At 42.9% G+C, this 12,709-nt stretch overlaps 1 protein-coding gene across 2 annotated transcripts in view; it reads left to right on the forward strand.

The window, feature by feature from the left end:
* The window catches only part of LOC147668845 (serine/threonine-protein phosphatase 4 regulatory subunit 1-like), a 365,836-nt gene that overhangs the window by 140,754 nt on the left and 212,373 nt on the right, over nucleotides 1-12,709 (forward strand). The gene's annotated exons all lie outside the window — the stretch shown is intronic.

Raw genomic sequence — 12,709 nt, forward strand, 5'->3', positions numbered from 1 at the left:
ATTAAAAAAACGATATTCAGCCTTAGAATTTCTTTGCCAATTTTAATTTAGTTTTATTCAAGAATAGATAATAATTTGAGGTTCTTAAAAGAGGATGTGTTTTTAACATAAGTTTTGCATCAATATTTAGTGAGGAGCACAACATAAAGTGATTGACAGAATTATATTTAGCTAAAGTTGATTAAGGGCCCATTTAATAATGAGGATAACTGAGCATAGGATGAATGCTTCGGAGTATTGTGCACCAAACAATTACTTTAGGCTAAGTCTTCAAGACAGAAGGCTTGTCAGGATATTATACATCAAAGTATGCTGTTGTGAACCTGCAAGACCTTAAACTTTGACTCGAGGTTTGAACTCTGGGCATCGCAGTTAAAAGATGCACATTGTTGACAGCTTCGCTGATATTAGCTGGAGGAAAGGCACTGTTATTAGTCGGACACACTTTACATCTTAAGAGACGCAACATGATAGCTACAGAACTTCTATGCCTAGAGAAGTGTAACCATGCTAGAAGGTCTATTGAGGCAAGAGAACAACAATGTATTAATTACATCTATCTAGAGATGGACTATCACAAGACCTAACAGTTGGAGTGTACCTGCTGGACTTGTCTATTTGTTTACTCCTGGGTCACAGAGCTTTCCTTTCTATCATTACATTTGAAGTGGAATTCTGATGCTGAATGAACAGTGGAGTAACTCTTACTATGTGGTTCTTTTTGATCAGCAATGTGTAAAGCTCGGTACTGACAGAGCTACAGATGGTACTAACCTGTCTCTAGTACACTAGATTTTTAACCAACATTTGCTTAATGGCAGAGCATTAGGATTCCACTAAAACATAGAAATACTGACATGAATTGCTTTACAAAAGCTTTTACTGATTATTCATTTTCTAAAGGCAAACTGTGTGACCAAGTTCAAATGTTAATTGAATTCTTCTTAATCTTTTCTTCAAGGGCAGCCCCTAAAAGTAGCCCATGGTTATTTTAAAATATTTATTTCAGGTGTTAACACCTTAGCTGCGTGTAAATATCCCTCCCCAGTGCTGCGCTGTCCATTGGAAGTAGTGCTGAATGGACGTCAAATGGACGTGCGCAGCACTGGGGAGGTAGCGCTGCTGACGACCGTTGGCCGTCAGCAGCACTTAAGAGGTTAACTCCATACCGGTCTAGTGGAATTTGCTCAGACTGTTCTACCAAACACCTGAGCTATTGAATGGATTGCCTTTAGTATTGTGCACCCTAGTCCTCTAATGCACCCTTTAGCTACTTAACTAAATAAGTAACTTTGCTGGATCTGAAGGAGTTATGTAATTGCACCCAGAAATCTTCATAGCGAAAGTCATCAACTGATTCCAACCAACATTTAGAAATAAACATACTAATCCACTACAGATAGTCAAGTTTCTCATCAACAAGAGGAATAAAGAACTCATTGATAAATATCCCAAAACAAGGCCTATTACCGGACAGATGGATGCCCATTAGTTATATTTTCAACCTTTCAACATCAAAGTAGTAGATCTTAGATTGTGTAGCCCAGACTCCCCATGTGCTAGGGCTGTCTTTTAACATGAATGTATTAATTTCCAAGACAAAGTGTCTTGGCAGGATGAAATGGGGCCCATTGAACCTTATTCCTCTCCTTTTCAGTAACAACAATTTAAGATGAATTCCAAACGCCGACCAAGGTTAGCAAAACCACTCATCTTTACAATCATATTGTCATTAAAAATTAACTTGTATTTTGAGGTCAAGCAAAATTTGGCTGGGGTTAAACTTGCTTATTTAGTTAACCACTTTTGGGATTCTGTTCCCAATCATTGGAACTTAATCTACCAAGATCTAGGGATAGGAGGGTTATGATGGTTTTCAATTGGAGCTTCTCCAATGGCTTGACAAGTGGACAGGCAGGACAAAAGGAGTCAATATTGCTATGAAACTTTAGAACCTGTGACTTCTGATGGAGAACTCGTACCACCGATTTCTCACCTTGGTCTGTCCCGAAGTGGAAGACCGGAACCAGAGACTGTTGCAGCAGTGCTACACTGTGTCGGTTGGTGGCATCATGCTGCTTCTTTCTGACTGTAATGCCTCATGTTTAAGCGCCAACCCTGGGTCCTGACATCAGTTCCTATCTTTCTACACCTTCTGATTTGGATCCAGAGCAGCACCCTAGACTTTGCTGGACCGCTGATGACTCCAAAATGTTTCCACTGTGTGCTAGTAACCAATGTCCATACTATGCCGTGCAGCTACTGCAGAAAGCTGATTTTGGTCACTGACCCCCACAAGGCATGCCTTTGGTTCCTCGGCTCTGGACAGAACTCCTGTCCAAAGTTCTGTGATAAATGCTCCACGATGCACCCAAAGGCGATTCAAGATGGGTGGTGAAGTTGTATGCTTGCGTCTTCGTGCAGATCCTGCTCCCACTCCAAATTGTGGTCATAGTCATGGCCATTCCCATGTCCTCTCCACTTCCCACTCAAATCCTCCGGTAATGCCAAGTATAAATGCAAGCATAAGAAAGCAAATGGAGACTCAATCTCATCCTGACACACCAAACCCACAGAGAAGGCTTGAAGGTGTTGAGATGTAATTCTCACTCCATCAAGGTCATTGGCATGTAACCAGTTTCACAGTTTCTCCCAACACGCCCTGAGTTCCCTGGGATGTTGTCGAACCCACTGCAGAAGAGGGTCTTCAAGGGGACTTTGCTGCAAATTTTCAGTGCACCTCAATGGTGTTTCAGGTCCCATGGAACTGCGGACGCCTCCAGTCTGGTTACCACTTGTGGCCCCTCCCTTCCAAAATCTGTCCCCCTTGGAACCTAATCATGGGCTCTCACCTCTCTGGTAAACACTTGATCTTTGGCCCCTAGAACCAGACCTGTTCCTGATGCCGATGGATGATCGTTGCCGATGCCCATGTTGAACCCCAGACTGACATCTGCTAGAACTTGACCAGTTGCCATGCATCTGAATTCTAACTCTGTTTCTCTACTGCATCACAACTATCTGCAGAAGGTACATTATCTTTTTGACTTGGACTCTGATACTATCCCACGGTAGGGTTCACCACAGGATAATGATGATGATGGTTGTAGTGATGATGGTGAGTGTGATGGCTTGATACCTCCCCTGAGAATAGCCCTTGACTCAGACATGGGTCACCGACAGAAGAAAGTGTATAAATTACAATGGTAGTTCGATGGGCATGCAAGGTACTAGAATTGTAGCTGCCCTACATTGACACTATTATGTTCTGACAGTAATTCTACAGCCTGGGCCAGGAATGTTGGGGCACTTACTTGCATTTAATGATAACCTTCAATTATCTTGATAACTACCTGGTGTCAACCATATTCTATCCTGCCTTTTAGCTGGCAGATGGCCAGATGCTGTAGGCTGGTCCCCTGAAAAACAGATTTTCTCACAAGCACCCTACTGTGGAGAGTCTTATGGTACAGCCCTCGACCCAGTAATGTGAAACGTAACCTATTTCCTACCAGTCCTGTGGATAGGCAAACCAAAAGAACTGATTCAGAGGAAAATACATATTTGCTAAAGGCAACCTGGCACTGCAATCCATAAACATAGTCTATCTCTTGGTATGAGACACACATGGCTTTGTGACATAGACAGTGAAATCTTTCCAGCAATCCTGAGGTTCTTAGTGTCTCCCTGGTCCAGAAGATCCGTGATGAAAAGGATGCAGCTAATTAGGTTATCTGTGCCTGTTTGGATACTATGGACTGTACTGGCAGGTCAGTCTGTACAAGTGTTGTCCTTCATAGACATTCCTAGACGAAGTTCACTGGATTCTCCGTTGATGTAGAGGCTTCCCTAATGGACATGCCCTTTTATGGATTAGACCTCTTCAGAGAGAAGCCAGATTCCACTTGTGAAGCCTTAAACAGCAGAGCTTCAGCATGTTCATGGGACTGCTGAATCTGCCAAACTTCACCAGTTATAAAAATGTATGTGCTATTGCCGTGGTGTGGCATATAGACAGAGATAGCCTTCCCTGGCAATGATACAGCAGACAGCCTACTTCTTTTACAGCTATGGACATGTACTTGGCAGACAGTGTGCAGACAAGCAGGGGCATCAATCCTCTAACTTCTCTTCCTCTGCTACCATGGCCTCAAAACCTCTTTAGTTTGCCCTCAGCGGTGCATACACAACTAGTAGTAGGCTGGATCCTGCACTTCCTTCCAGGTTGCCAATTCATCACATTCAATAGATGTTTTTTGAAAATTGTTTAAAAAAGCTATGCTCTACTTTTTGTCTCCGTGCTGTTCAATATACTTCCTGCCCCAGAATGAGTTTCTGAGGAGCACCTAGCCATCCTACTAAAGGTGTGGGAGGATGGCTTTTTGCAGGTTCACCTTCTCTTTTTGATTACTTTAGGTACGATGACTGTACACTGGGGTGCTGACATCCAGTGTATGTGCTCTGATCTCTAGAAGCTTATACTTGTGGGTATAAATTGGCTAATTCCCTGATTGGCAAGGTTAACTTACATGTAAAGCCGCTAGAAAAAGCTATTCTGAGTACCCTAGGGCCTGAAGGTTAAGCTGCCTTTAGTGGACTTCACCACTATGTGTGCCACCAATAAAATAGCAAATAAAGGTTTGGTGCTAGGCCTGTTATGCAACCTAGTTGGCAAGCAAAAAGATATCCAAATTGTTAATCCTACTTGGATAGTTTAACTGACCTAGAAGTCCCTAGTATAAGGTACTTAGGGTACCCAGGCCTGCAGGTTGAAGTGTCACTTGTGAAAGGTAGTGGTGCTTTTAAGTGTGCACCACTGCAGTGGCAAATAAAAACATGCCAGTTAAAATACTCTCAATTTCGACTGGTCAACATGCCCAACATTCCATATTTATTGCCTATAAGTCATCCCTAAGGTCTACCCTAAGTGCTCAGAGGGTAGGGTGCATGGCTCTAAGTAGCAGCGCATGTATAAACTGTTTTACATGCACCACTTGTGGAAAATCTCCAAAGTCAATTTTCCCTATTGGAAAGCTGAATGCCCCATTGGATAACTTTTATTAATTTCAATAAAGTGTAAGTTCCCAATGGAACCAACTTGAAGGTTGTTAAAGTGTCATATTAATAATTACATTAAGCCCAACTTAGTGCCAAAGTCTGATTTAACAAAATTATTTTAGAAACAAAGCTTTACTTTTCAAAGCTGACTAAAAGGCCACTGATACCCTTTTCTGATTGGCTCAGCAGCTTACAACTACCATTAATGCCTTGTGAATTAGGTGTCAAGTGTTCTCAGGAACTAAGGACAAAAGGAGTCATTTGCTGGGAGGAGTGTTCCTCTCCTGTAGCATGATGGCTGGGAAGAGCCTCAGTGGGCTAATTACACTTCAAATGCAAGTTGCTCCTCCAAGAACATATGAGACTGTGCCAGCCAGCCTGGGTGCTCTTTAATTTAGATTAGGGTGGGTAAAGGAGTTCTACACGTGCAAAGAAGGGTCTGGCCATGTTTAGTGGGCAGAATAGTGCATTCTGGGATAAGTAGATGCCATACTTCCCCGGGAGTAGTCCTACAGTAGGTCAGATGTCCCAAAGAAGTTGTAGCTCTATTGGCTAGGGAGTCCTCCCTCCCACCAACTTGTTCAAAGGGTAAACTTAGCAACCCTGCCAAGAGAACTCTGATCACTTCTGGACCTGTGTAATACAGAAGGATGAGTGTGCCTGCTTGACCCCTGGACTGCACCAAGGAGGACTGCACTTTCTGCAGCAAGGATTTCACCAAGGAAGGCTGTGCTTGCTGTTTGACCTGTGAGAAGCAACCACAAGAGCTGGATCTGCTCCCACTTGTAATTAGGACAAATGAGTGGTCTCTTAGGACTAGTTGTCTAGTATCCTACACTGCTACAGGGTCACAAAAAGTTACAAAAAGTAACCTGCAACATAAGGTAGAGGAATATCCAGTTGACCAGTGTAGTAAATAAGTGCAGGAACACAGGTTCAAGTTGCAGGATTTATTCCAAAGAAGATACAGCTTGACATCCACAAGGGAGAAACTGGGTAACACAACCAGTCTTCTCATCAACAGCTTCCAACGAACCACCCTATGACCTAACATAGTGACCTAACATCATTCTATAAGCACTACATTCTATAATCTAGAATACTACAACCAGTTCCAACTGGTTTTGCCTTAGATCCTGGTGGAGAATCCTGTGATACTGTGTCCTGACTGCTGAGTGGTGTCCCTGAAGTCCAGGGGTCCTTATAAAATAGTCAGTGTGGACTCTTGCTGCCTAACCTTAGTAGTTGGTACTATGAACATTTTCCAAGAATTTTTGCTGGGAGAACAAAGGTGACCAGGACCAACCTGGAAGCCAGTCTGCAGAAGGTCGGCCGCCAATCTGATTCGACTTGCTAGTTTGCCCTTCTGGGAGTAGCTTGACTTCAGAATAAAATCTAAGTACCCTCATGGAAGATTTCAGTGGGACCAGTGCCAAGGAGCTAGCCACATATGTCAAGCTCTTATTCAGATTCCGCAGGCAGGCCTCACCATCAACAAGACAAATCCTCCAAGAAAAAGACTAAGTCCAAAGGTAAAGATTTAATTGGGATGAACCTTATCCCAGTATCTAACCCACGCTCCATCATGTCAGCCATAACTTTTGACTTTGACCCGGCCTGGCGCAATGAGATAACCGCAGTAGGCAATTTGTGCATTTTGGCACTTTGTGCATTTTGGCACTGGATTCAAGTTTAAAAACTACAATCTTCTAAAAATCAGATCTCCGATTCCCTACAATAGATTTCTGTCACTCTGTTGTCATTTTGAAGGTTATAATGTATACTATCTTTATAAATTAGAGTGGAATTGTTATTATGCTGTTTCTTACTTTTTAATAGTTTTGGTGTTACATGCTTTACTCTGGTTGGCTCCTAAGTTAAACCTGACTGCTCTGTGCCAGAGTTTATTTTATTGAGGCCTAAGTAGACCCTATAGTTAACTGGGGCATTAATACTTGATGAGTACTCTCAACTCCATCAGCTAATAATCCAGTTTCCTACAGGAGGGCACACCTGTTAATTTCTAAAGGTTCCATAAGGAGGGTGCCTAACTCTAGGAAGGGTAGTGGTTGCTATTCCCACTAATTCCCCATCTTAAAAAAAACAGGACAGCTGTCTCTAGCCTGTCCTGGACATCTGACCTCTGAATGCCTTCCTGTGTAAGGCCAAATTCAGATTGCTTCCATTGGCTCAGTTTTGTCATGCTGTGGACCCAGGGGAGTGGATAGTGTCCTAGGACTTTCCATATGTGTATTTTCATATACCCATCTTGCAGGCACTATCTTGGATTCAAGATAGGTGTTTGTATACACCATTCAGGACACAGGAACTAAGTAAAGCTTCTTTATTAAGTTGCACGGAGAGAAAGGCCACACGTCCTGCTCACTGAAGGGTTCAGGCCATAACTGACAACAACCCTGTTATGACATACAACATTCAACCTCGTGCTAGAACAAGGTAAGTACTGCCTTAACAATCCAAAGTAATCAAAAGTGAACACAAAAGTGGGCCAAGAGCTTTGTCCCCTCTGGTCTCACCAGCACCTCTAGCGCGTTCACAAAAGTAATAGCGGTGGTTGACCATCTTCGGAGGTTTGGAGTTCCTGTGTTCCTGTTCCTCAATAACTGGCTGCAGAAAGGCAAACCCACCTGAACCATTTGTGGACCACCGTTAGACAGTGGCAAAACCATTGGGGGTTTACCATAAGCAAGCTGAAGTCACACCTGATTCCATCACAAAGGCTCTCATTCATCATGTAGATTCTGGAATCTGTGGAGTTCAGGGCCTTTTCTCTGCAGCAACAAGTACAGGCCATGCAATCTTAAGATTCAGATGCTTCAGGTTCACTCTGGGATCCTAGTGAGGCTGGCTCTGAGGTATCTTCATTCCTTAGCCTTCTTCCTTGTCAACTAAACCATGTGGCACATAAGAGCCCTGCTGTGGAACTTAAAATCCTATGGAATCCAGCATCAAGGCCACCTTTCCGAAACTGTCCAGGGCTCGAAAGAGATGGCCCAACTTGCATTGGTGGCTAGCTGGTCCCAGTGGTGACGGACGCATCACTGATGCGTTTTAGGAGGTCATCTGTGGAAGGCCTCTGGTCTTCATTGGAGGTATGGCTCCACATCAGCCGTCTGGAGGTGCAAGCCAGTTGTTTAATCCTAAAGCCATTTCTGCTGTCCATTAACGGTAGGCTGCTGCAGGTTCTGCCATCCTATACTGCAAAATTCAGTACAGTGTAGGGTCCTGGGGTAGGGCTTTGCATCTGTAGAGGTGGCTAGATCACCTAGACATCGTCCTTACCGCCATCCACCTGCTGGGTTCCTAAATGCCAGAGTGAGCAAACTGAGTAGGTGTCGTCTGGAAGATTCTGAGTGGCATCTACTTTCTGAGGTGGCGCAGAGTGTCTTTAATCAGCATTTCTCATACAGTGCAATACAAGTGATCAACAGCCTGGTGAGGTACAGTAGAATACAGAGTGGTAACACACTGGCTAGATCTTTCCGCAGCCATTGAGAATGTGCAGTGTTAACACTTTTGCTTTTTGCAGGTTTTCGAAGAGCACTCATTAGGACACGCATTCTGGCTGGTATGGGACAAGAGACTATTGTACGCCTTCCCACAGCTATCTCTTCTACCTTGAGTACTGAAGAAGAACTGGACCGTCTGGATACAAGTTGTTCTTGTAGCTCCGAATGGGGTTTGGAGAGTGTGGTGCCCAGAACTCCTGAGCATCTGTACTCCAAACAGATTGCCGCTTCAGGAGGACCTCCTTTCTGAGCAGCGGTGCAGGGTCCTACACCCAAATATCTGATGTTTACTCTGTAATGTGTAGAGAAGCGCCCACAGTAGAATGGTGTATTCCCTAGGACACTGGCCCTTTACAAGCAAAGAAGTTAGATGTCGTTCTTTTGTGTTAAGTGCTTAGCCTAGCGAAGGTTTGCAGTAGGCACTGTAAAAAGTAAGTTGTCACCATTTTGGTACCTCTGTGTTTGCCGGACCAACCACCCTGTTTTAAACCACTTGCTCTAATGAGTTTTATTAAAGGTTTGACAGATGTTTCCTCCTAAACCATTTGCGATTCCAAAGTGGGACCTTTACTTGGTCAACATTCCTGATGTGTAAACGCCCTTAGTGCCTAACTTAGCAGCTCTCTACATCCCTTAACTTAATTACTTTCTTTCTCACTTAAATTATGTCTACCTGTGCGAGTGAACTGCAGACACTTTAATTTAATCTTTGCTACATCATTCTTTTTTCTAACAAGATGCTGAGGACTCAGGTGGTCTTCTTGCCGAAAGCCATGCCTCCTTTCCACTTTGGACAATTAATCAGCCTGCCAGTTTTCTTTTCTTCCTCTCACTCCTCTAAAGAGGATGGGAGGCTCAATCCGTTGGCCCATAGAAAAGCTCTATATTTTTATATATTCATAACAAAGAGCAAATAAATTGCACGCTGTGACAGAGGACCCTGTCAAGATTGACAGTCCTCTGCATTACGAACTTCTTCACACTGGGCAAGAATAGCCTCATAGGGTCAGAAATCTCATTCCACCAGGGACAAGAACACTACCACTCATTGGCACAGGGGTTGCCTATCTTTGAAACCTTCCAGGCTGCGACGTGAGCTTTGCTGCATACATTCCCAAATCACTACAGCCTGGACAGTCCGGTCCAACAGGTAGGACGCTTAGCTTGGTCAATTCCGCAAAACCTTTTGGTCTGAGTCCACTACACAGACCCTCCACCTTTGAGAGCTACGCTTTAGAATTCCAAGATGAAGACTCTGCTGTTGGAAGTATCCATCAGAAAAACAAGTTACCTGCTTTTTGTAATGCTCATTTTGGTGGATACTGGAACTAAAGATTCCTCTGCGTATTCCTACCTCCCCTTTCTGTGGCGTGACCTCATTCTAAGATCTGAAAAGGTCCAAAGTTAGTTCTCAGCACACTGTTACCAACAATTGTTCATGCTCTACCTCTGAGGGCGCGGAAAAGGTTTAAACACAAGAAAGCAAGAAAGGGAAAACGCAAGAAACTGACACCAGGGTGCAAGGGTGTCTCTTGTATTCAGCTCCTCCCCGTCACTTCTTAGACGGGAGAGCACTGCTTAAAAAAAACAAAAAAACCTCCAGCTCCAATCTGGCACCTGTGGGATATTCTAAGGTAAGGAAATTACAGTATCCATCAGAATTAACAATGGTAAGTACCCTGGTCAGCTGGAAAAATCTGTGCCTGTGAGGAAAAAATGTCAAATCGGTCGTGTTCGAATGGGCACCAGCACATCTCAAAGTGAATAAAATCGAGCCTAAGCCCCCTCAAATGATGCAGCGGATGTGTGGCTTTAGTTCTCTGGGGTCCACGTATTTACCAGGTGTTAGTGTCAAACGGAAATCTTTTTGCAGTTAAGATTAGAGAGAATATTAGCACTTTGTATAAATGACAAACCCGGATTCGTAACTAGGTTTAATGAAATTGTTGAAATGTTTTTCTGGCACCCCAGCTATTTTTATCTTATATTTGTTGGCTGTTGCAAGGTCACGAAACTTGCAGTTTAAACTTGAGAAAACAGTTGAAGTCACAGGGGGATCCAAACCAAAGGCTCCAATACTACCATTGGGTTAGACACCACCTGGAAAACATTCCAAAGGGTTTGCAAAACAAACTTTACTGTCTAGGTCGATAAGAAATATGGTTTTTGAGATGACTCCATACTACCCAACGATCAATATATACCTCGATCAGTGTGATGTGCCTAATGCCAGCACAGATCAGCCACTGATTTCTAGGCTGCACAGGTTAGTGACATCACCACAATTTTCAAGTGTAATGTTTGTTCCTAAATAGCTTGAAAAATGCAAATTGATCATGACCAAAATATTAGAAATAGTACTAGTACCCTCTTCGTGCCTCTCTAGTTTCAATCTGATTACTGCAATTGCACACAAATAAAAAAATATCAAAATGCTGTTGTTGAATTCACCCCTATACAGTTTAGCAGTTACGGAAGATAGAATTAAAAGTAGGAGAAAATGGTTTTTCCATATGTAATCTTGTTTCTGGACTATTTGATAAGATCATGTGGCTAACTAATGTGCATTGATCTTTTTTCCCTAAGGTTTTGAAGGATTGTCCTCTATGTGTGTGTCATTCTGTGTTTGCTGTGCTACAATTCACCCTTTGTGTTTTGTTGAAATAGAAATACTCTAGTGGAATGCACCTTGGTGGGTTTGTGTGTAACAGACCATACATTTTTCTTACAATAGATTTCTTTCTCTCCCTTGGTCCACACACACCCATATCTATCCCTGATTATATATTAAAGGTGTCTCTCCTTGTTGGATACGATGCAGCCAAATGTCAACTATCTTAAATATGGATGTCTGTTTACTCAGTTAAGGAAAATAAAACTTTACAGGTTAGCTAAATGCCCAGTGTGGTTGGACAAGTGATCCCTTATTGTACTATGAAAAAAACTCAGGACGTGCTTTAATTAGTATGTTGGAATGCTGTCTCGGTCTTTCTCCTATGTACAGTTATTGGGACATTATGGTTGAATCCCAATTACATGCCTCTTTCAGAAAAATGCTCCCAAACTCACAAATAGTTAATCCACTCAAGGCTCGTCATAACAAATGTTGGTCAGTTGGTGGTATGCCATTTGGTACAATGAAAACTGAATATTATAGTGGTAGGCCACACAGAATATTTTTGTATTATTTATTTTGGAGATTTTACCCCAGAATACATAGCATTAGCTGGTAGTAGGTGTTTTAGATTTTGGAGATACATTTTTGCCTGAAATTTAAGATGGTTGCTCAGTTTTTGAAAACAATGCTACAGCATTTCTCCGAGGCACATTTGCCAATCCACACTTTTCACCTATTCGAGGCCTGCCGTTTTTATTTGCTGTTTTTGTGTTTTTTTTTAACATTGATACTTGGTTTCTTCGAGTTGGGAAACATGTAAATGTCTTAGCCTCTGCAACCCCCTGGTTCCCAGTACTTTTATGGCTTCCTAATTTCTGCATTTCCTAGAGAGGAATTGCGAAAATACAGACCTCTTTCTTAGGTCAGTCTCGACTTTAATTTTCGCCAGTGTCAACATTTCAATAATTCCATTTATTCTGAGATCATTTTTCACAAGTGCAGCTTAAAAAGTAGCTTCAGATGGATGGATACATGTGCTTGGAGATTCCTCATCTGTTGAATAACCCATGCTGAAACTTGTGATTGCTCTCCCACATTGGTGGGTGGAGCAGGGTCCATCACGACGGGTGAGGTCATGGTGACATCGCTGAAACCATATTGCACCCACTCAGGTTCTCTGTCTCCAGTTCCTGTTTTTTCCACACCCTTTGATGCAGATCCAGAGCTGCGCACAGAAGTTTCTCTTCAGAATTTTTCTATTGCAAAACTTTTAGTGCCCCAAAAAGTCCGGATTTAAGCTCTGACACACCTGCGACAAACTGATATCCATCACCAACCTGCATGATGTTTGTCTGCTGTGCCCGAGTTCTAGGAATGATTTTCGTTCCTGTGACCAGTGCTGCACCATGCTTCCTAAGACCATTAAAGAGAGTGTGGCCAAGCAGTACATGACCTGAACCCTGGACAACAGTTGGCCCTAACTGTAGTCGTGGTCTAGATCAAA

Source organism: Lissotriton vulgaris, unplaced genomic scaffold, assembly GCF_964263255.1.
Source record: "Lissotriton vulgaris unplaced genomic scaffold, aLisVul1.2 SCAFFOLD_271, whole genome shotgun sequence".
Taxonomy (NCBI): Eukaryota; Metazoa; Chordata; class Amphibia; order Caudata; family Salamandridae; genus Lissotriton; species Lissotriton vulgaris.